The 13,730-nt window shown below is 37.5% G+C and overlaps 1 protein-coding gene across 1 annotated transcript in view; it reads right to left on the bottom strand.

Moving 5' to 3' along the window:
* The window catches only part of PTPRR (protein tyrosine phosphatase receptor type R), a 297,821-nt gene extending 285,358 nt beyond the window's left edge, over positions 1-12,463 (bottom strand). Inside the window, exon 1 of the mRNA XM_057557387.1 lies at positions 12,334-12,463. The gene's annotated coding sequence lies outside the window, so the exon portion shown is untranslated. The remainder of the gene's footprint in view (positions 1-12,333) is intronic.
* Positions 12,464-13,730: the final 1,267 nt, after the last annotated feature.

The raw sequence follows: 13,730 nt of genomic DNA, 5'->3' as shown, positions 1-13,730 counted from the left end.
TGCAGACAAGTGGGGGCAGAAACACTGAGTGCATGAGACTGCCATCTCCAACAGATCATTTGTGTTTTTATCAATGAATTTTAAGAATTCTTTGTATATTTTGAATCTGCATATGCACAGCAAGATTTTCAAAGGCCTTTCTATTGCATTATTTCATATAATTTTCATGATGATTCTGTTATTCAGACAGCACAGTTATTCCTCTCTTCATTAGGCAAATGGTGAGACCAAACAAAGAGAGGTTACACTGAGAACATAAACAAGCAAATGTAATTCCTTTATCTGGGACACCAGCTTACTATGGAATCCAGCTTGCTTTCCTTGAGACCACTGAAGAACTTTAATTCTCTGAGTGCTATGTGGTTAGCAACTGCATTAGGAACTGTCTCCAAGTTCATTCAAATACTTTCAAATTTCCCTGTTTTCCTATCCTTCTTTAGGCACTTTACCTGACTTACAGTGGGAAAAATAAACCTCCAAAATTGGTGGGCTTGACTCATGTATAATGGAAAATGACTCCATTGGTTATGAGGTATGATGTGAGACATCTGCTAGAATGATTTGGCTACTACTGGCTGTATGACTCTTTTATTCTTTGTATTTTTAGTGATCATTTTATGTGACTTAATTATTTTCTCAAGTATATTGTAAATGCCTCTAGGGAAGAAATGATAATTTATACTTTGTATTCTTAGCACTTATGCTTAAACATAGGTAGTCACTAAAATGAATTTTTGTTCATGATGCTTATGTCGAAAAGAGTTTGATGTATGCATGCAATATGGATCCAACTGTTTCCAAATGAATAAAAACTGCTGAATGAATAGCTTCTTTCAGGTTACTAAATGTACCATGCAACCTAGGCATGGCTCAACATCTGCTATATTTGGGCTTTTTATATTGTATCATGTTTCATATAGGAAATGTTGCTATAATACTAACTTTATGATGTTTTTCTCCATTGCTGCATAGTATATTTTGATCTATATGAAGTTCATTCACCCAGAAAACACTTACTAATCTGCTTTTATATGCCAGACACTGGATATGAGCTCGGCACATAGGATATGCGTAAAATTGGCTCAGACTTTAAGAAACTTTACATTTTGCAGTTAATTTAAAACATGCTGCACATTCCTTATTTCTTCTATTTCCTCTTTTGCTTCTTACTTCCCATTTCTCCTCAACTTTTCTCATGTTTGTTTATATAGTTTAGCAGCAGCTGGTTAATACCAAGAAGGCTTCCATTTATTGCGTACTCAGATTACCTGTGCTAAGTGCTCTTCACACAATGCCTCATTGAATTTCATTTTAAGCCTTGGAGCAAACCTACTAGGTGGCTATTATTGTCACGTTCATTTTACAGCCTAGTAAATAAAGGTTTGGAACTGCTGGGTAATTTGCATAAGACCTATAGCTTATGTGGAGGAGCCAGGATTGAACCCAGGTCTTCTCTCTTCAAATTCCACTTGCTTACCCACTATGCCATGACTGCCATTTAAGGATGAAGTCACTCATTTATATAATGATAGACTTTTGGTGGCATGCACACTTTTATTTTTCTGATGTATGTGAATCAACAGAAGAACATGTAGAGACTAGGAAAGATGTAGAGAGGGGCTTAAAATAATATCCAGGAGGGCCAAAGGAAGTGACATTATTTAGGTGGAAAAAGAAAACTGATGGGATATGACAACTTTTTGTCTTTAGGGCTGTCATGTGGAAAAGGAATTTTACTTGTGGAACACTAGTCCAAGGATAAGGCTAAGAGAAAGTTACATGTTAAAAAGAAACAAGTTTGGGCTCGGTATGAGGAAAGACTTTGTGACAGAATTGTTATAGAAGGAATTAATCCAGAAAGAAGAGAATGCAATTTGTGCAGAAGTTCAAACATTATAGTATTATGGAGGGGCCTAAGCAGGACGGGGAAGTGGAAGAGATAGTGACTGTGGTCCTGCCTCTGACTCCAAAGGCAGAAGAGCTGAATCACTGGTGGTTCTAGCCTTAGAATATCCCCCAGGATTAGCCCCACCGAGCAGTAGATGTCACTGTTTCATAGAAAGAGAAGTAAAGAGGCACCTTTCTGATTGTAAATAGGATACTTTAAAAAGATGTATTCAGATCTCTCTCTATTTTTGATGGAGAGGAGATTCTAAAAACTATTTGGGATTAATGTTGTAGCTAAGAAACACGCAATGAGAAATACAAGATTGTACAGCATTTTGCTTAAGAACTTAGGCTTTATTTTTATTGGAAGGCTTAGCTCAACATTGTAGTGGAAGATTATGCTTGTTCCAAAGAGTCTCCATGCATAAGATGAGATCTAAAAAAGGACAAAAAGTCTTGTTCTGATGGTGCTGCTGGTATTAAGGGTGATATATATGTATACACACACATGCATTTTGAATCAGTGCTTTTTTTATCTTCCTTTCTGGCTCTCTATTCTTTCTGTGCTTATCCCAAGCTCTTTAAGGAAAAGGGCGTGACATGAGGCATATTGACTAGGATTTTGCATTTCTCAGTTTGTGAGACACTCAAACTGAGATCACCATGAATCAAGTTCCAGGCAGAAGCAGCTTTTCTTGGCAGAGTTATCTGTAAAACCCGAAGGTTGGGACTGAAGTGACTTTTCAGCCTCAGAGAAAATTACAGGGTCATTGACACTGTTTAGCAATAGGAGACAGCAAAGCCCTCTGGACCACGTTTCAAGTGTACCCTCTTCCCTCTGCTCTGTCTCTTCAGTTCCAAAGATCCCTACTGGAGCACACAGGACCTCATCCTCATCTGACCTGTTTCCCTGAGGAGCTTTTCTCTGGGTAGAGGTTTCTTTCACTTCAAAGAGACTTCAAAGACAGCGAGAAGGAAAAGAGTACAGGGGGTCCTTTAAACCTGCCCTCTTCATTGGCTGTGAACTACTCCAACAATGGCTTCCTAAGAACTTATAAATATATGTAACTCCTGGTTGCATTTTCTTAAGAAGCTTATATTCTCAGAGGAGGGATGCAACGTAGACAAATGACATAATAAAGAGTGGAATGCACCCTACAAGTAGAACAAAGAGCAATATGTTTTAAAATAGGAAAGTGAGCTGGAATAATCACAGAAGGTTTTTTATGGAGCATATGAAATTTTAATTATGGTGCTGAAGGACGGGCAGAATTTTGATACATAGAAAATGCAGGGGAATGACATTCTAAAAAAAAAGAAATGGTCATAATGTAAGTACAAAGATGGAATAGAAAGAGATTTGGGGTTCCTGTTCAGATTGGTTGAAATGTAGGGTTCAGAAAAAGGAAATGAAATCAAACCAAAATCATGATCATGATATTGCTTTGTATGTGAGGACAGACACTGAATGATTTTCAGGAGAGAAATAATAGTTCTTCTAATAGGGATGCTTTAGCAAGATTATTACAGTATTGATTTATGCTGTCACACCCTTTGCTATACAGTGGTGATCTTCTTCGTAACAGGAGGCCAGATAATCTGTTGAGAGTAAAGAAGGTGGGCATGCAACTGGGTTCTTTAAAAGAATGTAGATTTGGGGAAGTTACTATGGCAATTTCAATCTAGCAGGAGAGAAATAAAACTTGCAATGAGGACCAAGCAGACTGAGGTCAGAGAGCACAGATTATGTAGCATGAGCTAGTAGCTGCCAGCATAATACTGTAATTAGCAGTATTGGAATGGAAACATGGAAAGCAGATGGTGGCAGCGAGTGAAGGCCAGGAATGTGCATGGTGAGTAGGGTAGAGAATAAAGAAGGAATTCTAGGGTATAGAGAGGGCAGGATTGAGAATGGCTGAATCCTAGCTTCTGTTCAGGTGGAATGGTAAATAAAGCTTATATGGATATCTACCAGTCCAAGGACCTATGTGTACCAGGCAGTAGGTTAAACAATTTTTACACACTCTGTGAATTAGATGTCGATGTATTCATTTTACGGACACAGAAATGAAGAGTTGGTAAAGGACTGGTACGACTGGTATGGGACAGAATTAGGATTCTAACCCAGGTCTGCCTGATGGAGACAGTAGAAAGCAGTTGGCAGTTTCCTCATGAGTGAAGATAGTGGAAGGAGTGGTCTCTTTTGGAGAAGTCTGGGTCAAGGCACGCCAGGGGGCTCTTAGGATGTAAAAGGAGGGTAATCCAATGCATGCCGAGGGGAGCTCAGCTATGGTTCTGATAAGTATCCATTTCATATCTTAGATGCTATGATAATGGGATTCTCCAAAATTTACACAGCATGGTAAGATTGCCTCAGCCATGGTAAAAATAATGATACATCTTAGGATCCGAGTGGCTTTCAGGAGGACCACGAGCTGACATCCCAGTGTTATTGTTAGAATTGCTCACGATCCTGTGAAGGAAAAATGCCACTTTGACCAGCAGGAGTGACCTGCAGCCAGTCACTCTGCTATAACCACAGGCCCATCAAGAGATAACCTCAAGTTGTGAGTAGGAGTACTAGAACACCTGAGAGTGCATGCCTGAGAGTGGGAGAAAGAGCCAAAGCAGGAAACAAGGAGACGGAGGCACGTGCAGACCAAGTCTGGGGGGGACATCCTCCTGCTGGCCCTGCCTGCTTGGCTGGTCCCAGCCACTACAGAGGGATTTGCAAAGCAAGTCCCACGGGAGAAAGAGCGCTGAAGCTTGGTCTCCTTCTTGGCTCCCAAGGCTGCCCTGCTATAAGTGTGGTACTGCTTACAACAGACACTAGTGTTGAAGAGCATGCACTCTGCAGTCAGAACTGCTTTGGGTTCCCAGCCCTACCGCTTCCTAGCAGGTAATTGTGGACATCAGCTCTCTCATTTCTATAAAAGTGGGACTAAGATATCTCTCTCTCTCATCAGCTACTTGATATTAGCCCAACAACTAAGAGTACAGTAACTGGCACTTTGCCTGAATCAATAAATGGTAGTGGCTACTCGCTGCTAGTAAATGATGGAAAAAAGGAAAGAAACTGTCTAACAATAGAAGTTGGCTTTACAAATTCAGACTACTTTGTATAAAGTCACTAAATAGTATTCATGGTAGGAGGGTTGGAATAAAGTGAGAGACAGGGTGGGGATGAATTATGCATTGTTCTTTTGGCTTTTTTGTGTATTTTATGTGGCTTTTGTAATAAAAAAAAAAAAAGGAAAGAAAAGGGGTTGAAAGCAAAAGCATAGCTATAAGGAACATTTTTAGGTTTATGTTTCTCACCGTTCTCTAAGTCTCAAATTCAAAATGCTCCAAAGTTTACAATATAACATTTTTGGTTCATTTAGTGTTTTAACTTCATTATAATACCATATACCTAGTGATTTCAGAAGAGATACATTTGCTCATATATATATTTAGGGCTCAATCTATATGACTCCAATTTTCTCCACTCAAAGACAACTGATTTTTATTTCTTCTGTTTCACTTCACTTCTTGTCCGTATATAAACATATACCACATATTGTAATCATGACGAATATAGAGATTTTGTATTCCTTTTTTTTCACTTAACATTCTTCGCGTTGCCCATACTTAAAACTTTTCATGGCTGCTTAGTAATATTCTATCAAGAACTATGATCTTGTGTTTGCTGCCTTTGTGAAGCAATGTATAATTGTATAATTTCTGTAAGTAAACTGAATGCTAGAGCTTTAAAAAAACAAAAAAGAACTATGGGGGCTTCCCTGGCGGCGCAGTGGTTGAGAATCTGCCTGCCAATCCAGGGGACACGGGTTCGAGCCCTGGTCTGGGAAGATCCCACATGCCGCGGAGCAACTAGGCCCGTGAGCCACAATTACTGAGGCTGCGCGTCTGGAGCCTGTGCTCCGCAACAAGAGAGGCCGCGATAGTGAGAGGCCCGCGCACCGCGGTGAAGAGTGACCCCCACTTGCCGCAACTAGAGTAAGCCCTCGCACAGAAACGAAGATCCAACACAGCCATAAATAAATAAATAAATAAGTAAGTAAGTAAGTAAGTAAGTAAGAACTATGATCTGATCTGTCCATTCCTCTGAAGTGTAACATTTCGGGTCCTCCCACATTTTTACAAGGATGAACCAATCCGTCTGCCACAAACGTTTTCACAACTGTAACCTTTTTCTTCTTGTGAACTGTTGCCTTAGGATAAAAATGTTCAATGGTAGGGAAATATTTTCTGGTTCTTAAAATTTATTGTCAGATTGTTTTTCCAAATGACTCTACACGTTTACAATGCCAATCTCCTGGCAGCTGCCACAGCTGCTGGATCTTCTGGCCCAAGCTCACAGGATCCCTATTATCATTTTAATTTTCATTTCTTTAATTACTAGCAGGTTTAAGCATTCTAATTTCTATGTTTACTTTTTTATGTTTCCTCTTATAGCTCTGATATTTATAAATAAATGTAACCTTTTGAAATGTGACTGGAGAAAATAAAGTCCTTTCACTGTTGGCTTTTCTCTATTTGTGTTCAATTTAACCCAAAGTATTCATTCCACTTTTAAAGTGCCCCCCAAATGCCAAATGCCATAATTGGAGAACAAAAGTAGAAAACAAATATATGAATTGCTTTGTTTCTGTGTCATTCTACACTCAGGAAAGAAACCGAAGGCCTCAGTAGGTCCTTTCTCAACATTCTGAGACCTGATGGCACCTGAAGTCAATAGTCTTCTGATGAAATTAGTTTTGGGGACATTCAAAACAGTCATACTCTGAACAACAGATTGGATTACTGACCAGGATCAACCCTTAATGGGCCAGTTACTTTGGTTGTTATAGCAACACAATTTGATTTGACATTCAGTTATTCAATCAATGGCTCAGCAATTGACCTGCAAACAGTACATTCTGTTGAGACTGAAGGCTGCCTTCCCCTCCTTGATAAACTTTATGCCGACATCCATTTGAAAATTTTCAGAGCTTAGTATTTCATCTGAAAAATTTCAGGGCTTAGTATTTCAAATTTGAAATGTGTTCTCCAACGCTTCCTGAAAAAGGTCTGAGCTCTTCCTTGAGACATTTGTGTCACCTTAAGTCAGAAATCCTAAAAGATGTACATGGGTGCACAACTGGATATAATACTATGCCACTTATTAGATCTGAACCTTGGGAAGCTGAGGGGATTTGATCTACTTTACTCAATTTTATGAGAGAACCAGAGAAGATGGCTGCCCTGGAGGATCAAGCAGTTTCTCTTTTTTCTGGAGCTTCCTGAGTTTTACCCTGCCCTTCATTAATCATTCTGAAATTGACTCTTCCTCATGGCCCACTGAGTTAAATGGGATCAATCACAACATTTCAAAGTGTTGTAATGTCATATATATGTCAACACAGACCTAAGAGGTTACATATACTTTTACCATTTTGGGTAAATGCATTATAGATTGGTAACCCAATATGCTAGTAACCCCTTAGGGAAGTAAATATGGTATTTAACTGTAGCTCTAAAAGTAAAACTATACCTGCATATCCGTTTGTTCCACTTAAAAGAAGTTTTACCTTCTATCTTTAGCTAAATGTTACTTATACAACTACACAAAAAATGTATGACATTTTTCATCCAAGAACCTATTTTGAATCCAAATTAAAACTGTACATGTATGCATTTATGAAGGCTTAGACTTAAAAAAAAGAAACTTAGGGGTGGGGGTGATGCTTGATTGAAGCCAACTTATGAGGTCTACCACCAGTAAAGAAGCTATAAATATTGTCTCCTGCTGCTTTTGTGGCAACATTAAAAAGTCTGTTGAACTGAATCTAATGTATCTTCCTGTGAGTTCTTCCACAAATTATGATACACATTGTCTGTAAGTATGTATATTCTATTTAAGAAAACAATGATCTAGATACATTTTGATTTTAATTTCTGAGCTTTTTCTGAGAGGTCACTTTATTTTTGCTAATCTTTGTACAAGAAGACAATGCTACCACCCATCAACCAATGTACACTATACATTTTGAGGGCATTTATTTGCTTTTCCAGTAGTAGGGATGGATTTGGTTTCTTACATATTATTCTACTTTCTGTTTCCAAGCAACAGTATACATGGGAGAAATTGTTAGAATTTAGAGCACAACAAAGCTAACTGACCCACAAAATGATTGAACCCAGAACACTGTCCTGTTCAGTTTGCCAAGTCAGTTTTCTGTTACATGGTAGCCTTTTGCATGGCAAACTGGAGTTGGTTACTCAACCTCATTTCTTTAAATCAAGGAACAACTAATGGTCACTTGTAAACAAGGTTGCTTTTTTCTACTTGCTTTGTTATTGACTATATGCCTGAACAATTTAGCAAATTTAATGAAGCAGTTTTTTTAAAAAGAACTTTCTTCTAACCTTTTTCATAATATCAAAAAGCTGGGAGGTTGGCTGATAGCTCCTGACTTTGCTTGGATAAAGGTATTACATTATTACACTCTCATGCAAGAACTTTGTAGCTTGCTTTGTAGCCCAGAATACCGAACCAGGGAAAGTTCCTAGACAGAGAGAAGTTTCCTAAATATGTGTCCCTATGTTTTTTTTTAAAGAACACATTACTTCTATTTTTTTTTTATAAACTAGTTTCAAACTGAGGTCACAGATAGTGTTTCAAGAATCAAGGTCACGTGGCTTAGGGCTTTAATTTTTGAGGCTGACATATTCCACAGATTGATACTGATCTCTCTCTCTCTCTCTCTTTCCCTCCTCCTTCTCCTCCCCTTCTTCCTCCTATTCCAATCTTTTCCCCCAAGCCCCTCTCTTAAAACTGTTTTTGGTATCAAATGTTTTCTTTTGGCTGTTCTTGCTGCGTTTGGAATGAAGCTAACTCCACGATGCCCTTGGGATTGCCTATGGGGATTCACACAGGCTTGGGCAACCTCCCTGAACAGGACGATGAAAGCTCCCTCAAGCCCCTCTACTAGGGAGGGTCTCCTGGGCATCTACCCCGCAAACTCCATCAAAGCACAAAATGCAGATCCCCAGTCAAATACCTGACTCTTTTCTTGAAGTTACCTACCTTTGTTCCTCTCTTTCTGCTCCCTAGGGTAGAAGGTAAAAATTCATTTTTGTATAAATACTCTCATGGTCATTCTTTTCAGTTCTATATCCTTTCAAAGCTCCCTGCTTTGGATCTGGACCACTCCAAAAGAGCGGTGCCAGGGCATTTGATATGTATGGTTTACACTGTGACCATTTAACCATGCTATTCAGCTACTTATGTCAGCCATTGGTCTTATCAGTTTAGCTGACATTACTTTAAAGCTTTCAAATCTAGTTCAGCTTTAGTTATAGCTAATGTAAAGAGAAGATTTGGACAGATATGAAGTTCAGTGCTACAGATAAATGGATTCATTTAAGAGCTGAGCAGAAGATGACTTTCCAATAAATACCCTGTCTGTCCTAAATTCTCAATGAATTGTGGTGTGACCATGTAGGCGTGCACACTCTAAAATAACAAGGGTTACCATTTTTAAAACAAATGCATATGGATAATTCAGGATCAATAATCAAACATATTCTATTTCTGATATCTCAGACCACTGTCAGGAAAAGAAAGGGTTCATTTTGGAAAGAGACCTCACTTTCTTCCCTCACACTCTGATGATGAAAAACACTTGATCTTGGCTTTCTTGCCTGGAAAAAAGAGCGCTTGTGCAGATTCGGATTTAAGTCCTGGCTCTGCCTCTAGCTGTTTGACCTTGAGCAAGTCACAACCTCCTTGTCTGTTTCTTCAACACTACGTGAGCAAAGTAGATTTTCATAACCCTTTCAGTGTAAAAAGTCTAGAGCTAATGCAAAACTGAAAGGATCCATCAATTCAGAAATAATTAAACCATTTTATTTTTCATTGTGCATTTGTGAAGCAGTCACACAACATGAGTTGGACTGGTATTAAGTAGAAGACCCAGCCTGAGCAAGGTTGGCCAGCACTAAGGTTAAAGGTGCATTCAGTCAACCTCCTAAGAACTCATCAACCAGTGCTGTTCCACAAAGGCTCCTTCCAGAAACTTATCATAGGATGTTGTTCTCGAGAACCCATCAGTCTACCTGGGTTCTCCTAATAACAATGGCTAAGCAATCGTCACCTTTTATAACTTATTTCTGCAGTCAAGAAAGAAAAGCTACTGCATCCAAGACATTGTTTGGGCCAGTGTGGGAGATGCATTTATGGTCTACATTTTTAAAGATCAAACTTTGAAAGATTCTTAGCAATAAAGCAGTCTATAGTACACACGCGAAAATACATTTTTCAATGGCAGGAAAAAAAATCCGTCTTTTACAGTAGCAAAAATTTTGGAATCAGAATCTTTGATTAAAATTCAAATCCCTACGAAGCTTTTCATGTTTCTTATCACTTAAAAAATCAGCAAACATTTTTGTTCAAGAGGTACATCTCTAACTCCAATAGAACCTGCATATTTTCCCCAAGAACTGTATCAAAGCAATAGTGTTAGCCAGTCTGGGAATAAATAATACTCATTTTAAGCCTCACCATAGTCTTAAGCCAAATGATATTGCCAACAGCCCGATGAAGATTAGCTCTAATGGAGAAGAAATGACAGCCTGCAAAATTTCTTCTCAAGTTTCTTCCAATTGTCAGTGAGTCAAAACCACAGTCACTAATGCAACAGCTCAGAAAGAGAGGGGGAGTTGAAAAACTTCCAATAACTGTCAAAGAAAATCCTAGTCTTTCTTAAGTTTTTAAATTAAGTTTTACTCATGTCAACCCCATCAACAAAAAGGAATAAACTAAGACTGTGTTTATGTGACACCACAACAACTAGTCAATTAAGTGGGGAGTGAACTCAAATCTTTTGATTGACTCAATTTTATACTTTCAGTTTGCTATTTCAGTGTATTTAATTGGTCACAGTCTTAACATGGGCATATTCATTCAATAACATTCATGTGGCATTTGATCACTATTAACAACTTTCCTGGAGATCTAAGAATATATAATACAAAGGCTCTGAGTCCACTTAAGTGCATATTAATTTCTGAAAAGCATTTTTGCTTTGAGCTGTCACTGAGAAATCATGCAAATGAAACCAATGTAAAGATGGTGGTAAATATGGTATCCAAACAAATTAGGTCCAGATTAATTTAAACATTGCTAGGGTAGAAAGAACAAATCTTACTCCTTTGTTATTCAAAGATGACTATACACACATACACATGAAAAATGGTGAGTATATCAATCATATCCTGTTGTAATTATAAAATTATACTTTGAAAATAAACCATAATGTTTTACATTGGCACTTATAGTGATCAGAAGCAATATCTTCTTATTTACCAAATAAATTATTAGATAGGAATCATATTTCACCTATAACATTGCCTTGATGTACAATTTATATATGTGGCAGACTCTAAATATTAGCTGTATTTGGTCAAAAATAATATAATAATAAGTATTTATTTATTTCAAAGAAATTTTGTCTGGTCTAATGAAAAGAAATTTGAACATGGAGTCAAAATATTTGCGGTTCCTACCAGGCTTATTGCCTCCTAGCTGCTTGACCTTGGGAAGGTCATTAATCTGCCTGAACTTTGGTTTCTTAATATAGAAATGAAAAAAAAAATCTGCTTCACAAGTTTGGATAAAAACTAAATAGTCAGTGGACATAAAAAATGTATTATAGAATGATAAAGCACCATAACTGTCATTATTATTTATAGTATGAAAGTGTAAATACTCAGTAAAAATAATTAGTAAAATGCCTACTATGTGCTACACAATATGTAAATCATTAGTCTCTACAGTTATCTTGCATAATGGGAGGTTTTAATGCACATTTTTAAGAAGTTGATAGATTAAGCAGGCAGAAACAATCAAACCTTAAAAATATAGAAGAGAAGATGGGAACAACACAAATAACAAGTTTTATCTAGTGAATGTGCGTGTGTCTGTGTGTCTAACAGTATTCAACATGGGCAGAATGCATATTTTCATCCAGAACACACCATGCATTTACAAAAGGTGACCGCACCCTGGGCCATAAGACATGTCTTAACAAATGTCAAAAAAAGTTTATTACAGTCATAGTATCTAACCAAGATGTGATTTAATTAGAAATCAGGAAAAAAAAGTAAGTGCGTTAGTTTTCCATTGGTGTGTAACAAATTACCACAGACTTAGCTGCTCAAAACAGCACTTATGTATTATCTCGTAGTTCTGTATGGCAGAAGTCTGAGGGGGCTTGAATGGTTTTTGCTCAGGATCTCCCAAGACTGTCATCTACGTGTGGGCTGGGCTGAACTCTGATCTGGAGGCTCTGGGGAAGAACTTGCTTCTGAATTAGTCAGGATCCTCCAGAGAAACAGAACCAATAGGATGGAAATACACAGATATATACAAGAAGAGATTTACTACAGAATTTAACTCACGTGGCTACGGAGGCCGAGAAGTCCACAATCATCCATCTGTAGGCTGGAGATCCAGCAAAACTGATGGTGTAATTACTCCAAGTCCACAAGCCCGAAGAGGAGGAGCACCAGTGTCTACTGTTCAATAAGATTGTGTAGATAGAAAATCTAAACAATAAAGTATTAGAATTAATAGGATAGTTACCGAGTTTGGGGAATGAAAAATAAATGTAGAAAATTATTGTATTTCTACATATCAGCAACAATGGAAGAATGAGATACTGAAATTTTAAAAATGTATCACTTAGTCACAAAAACATAAAATAGCTACAAATTTAATATAGATGCACAAAATCTTCTGAAGAAAAATTTTAAACTTTGAAAGACTTTAAAAAAGGCCTAAACAAATAGATAGATATCCCACTTTGATTGGCTGGGAGACTCAATAAAATAAATATTTCCATTATTTCCAAATCGATGTTTTATGCAATTTTAATCAAAATCTCATCAGATACTCTTTGGTAAAAGCGATAATATGATTCTAAAATTTATATGAAAGCAATGTCTAATACCTAAGATGACACTGAAAGAGAATAAGATGTGACTACTTACTCTTCAGGTACTTAGAATACTTATAAAGCTATAATAATTAAAGCAGTGCAGTACAGAGCATAGAGAGACAAATAAACCAGTGTAACCGAACAGAGTCTGTTATTTCTAAATGGACATGATATATGACAGAGGTGCAGACCAGTAAAGATGACCAATAAATATATGGTACTGGAGCAACTGGTTATCCATATGGGGGAATAAAGTAATGGGATTCCTACCTCGTACTGTAGACAAAAAAAAAAATTCCACTTTGATTAATGATCTAAATGGGACAAATATAAACCTTAATATAGAAGAATATCCTTGATTTTGAAATTTGCAGGATTTCTTTGAAGAAAATAAAAAGTACAAAACAGAATGTTATTTAAAATACTGGCACATATATGAACCATGTAACAATTCATATCTTATCCTACTATCATCATATTTTGGTCAACTTAGGGAACAGGCATGGTGCCAGAAGCAACTTCCTAACTTCAGCCTCTTCTCCTTGACCATGCCAGTAGCACATCAGGACCAAGCTACAATAAAATACAGATGCTGAAGAGAGTTTTAGAAGAGACTGCAGAACATAAGAATGTGGACATAATTGGAAAAAGAAAAGGAGAAAACCAGAGGAAAGTTCAAGGGGAGAAGCTGCCCCTCTGTTCAAGCCCCTTTTAGCCCTTTAGGAGCTCATCAGGTCCCAAGGGTGGTTCACCATTGGAGGGGTCTATGTGTACATTATGGCCAATTTGAATCTAGACTAGAGGATTTCAGAAAAACTCACTGCCTTTTCATTATTTGAAAAGGAAGTCATACGAACA

The sequence above is a fragment of the Balaenoptera acutorostrata genome, chromosome 11 (assembly GCF_949987535.1).
Source record: "Balaenoptera acutorostrata chromosome 11, mBalAcu1.1, whole genome shotgun sequence".
NCBI classification, from domain to species: domain Eukaryota; kingdom Metazoa; phylum Chordata; class Mammalia; order Artiodactyla; family Balaenopteridae; genus Balaenoptera; species Balaenoptera acutorostrata.
This window is presented reverse-complemented; position numbering and strand designations above follow the sequence as displayed.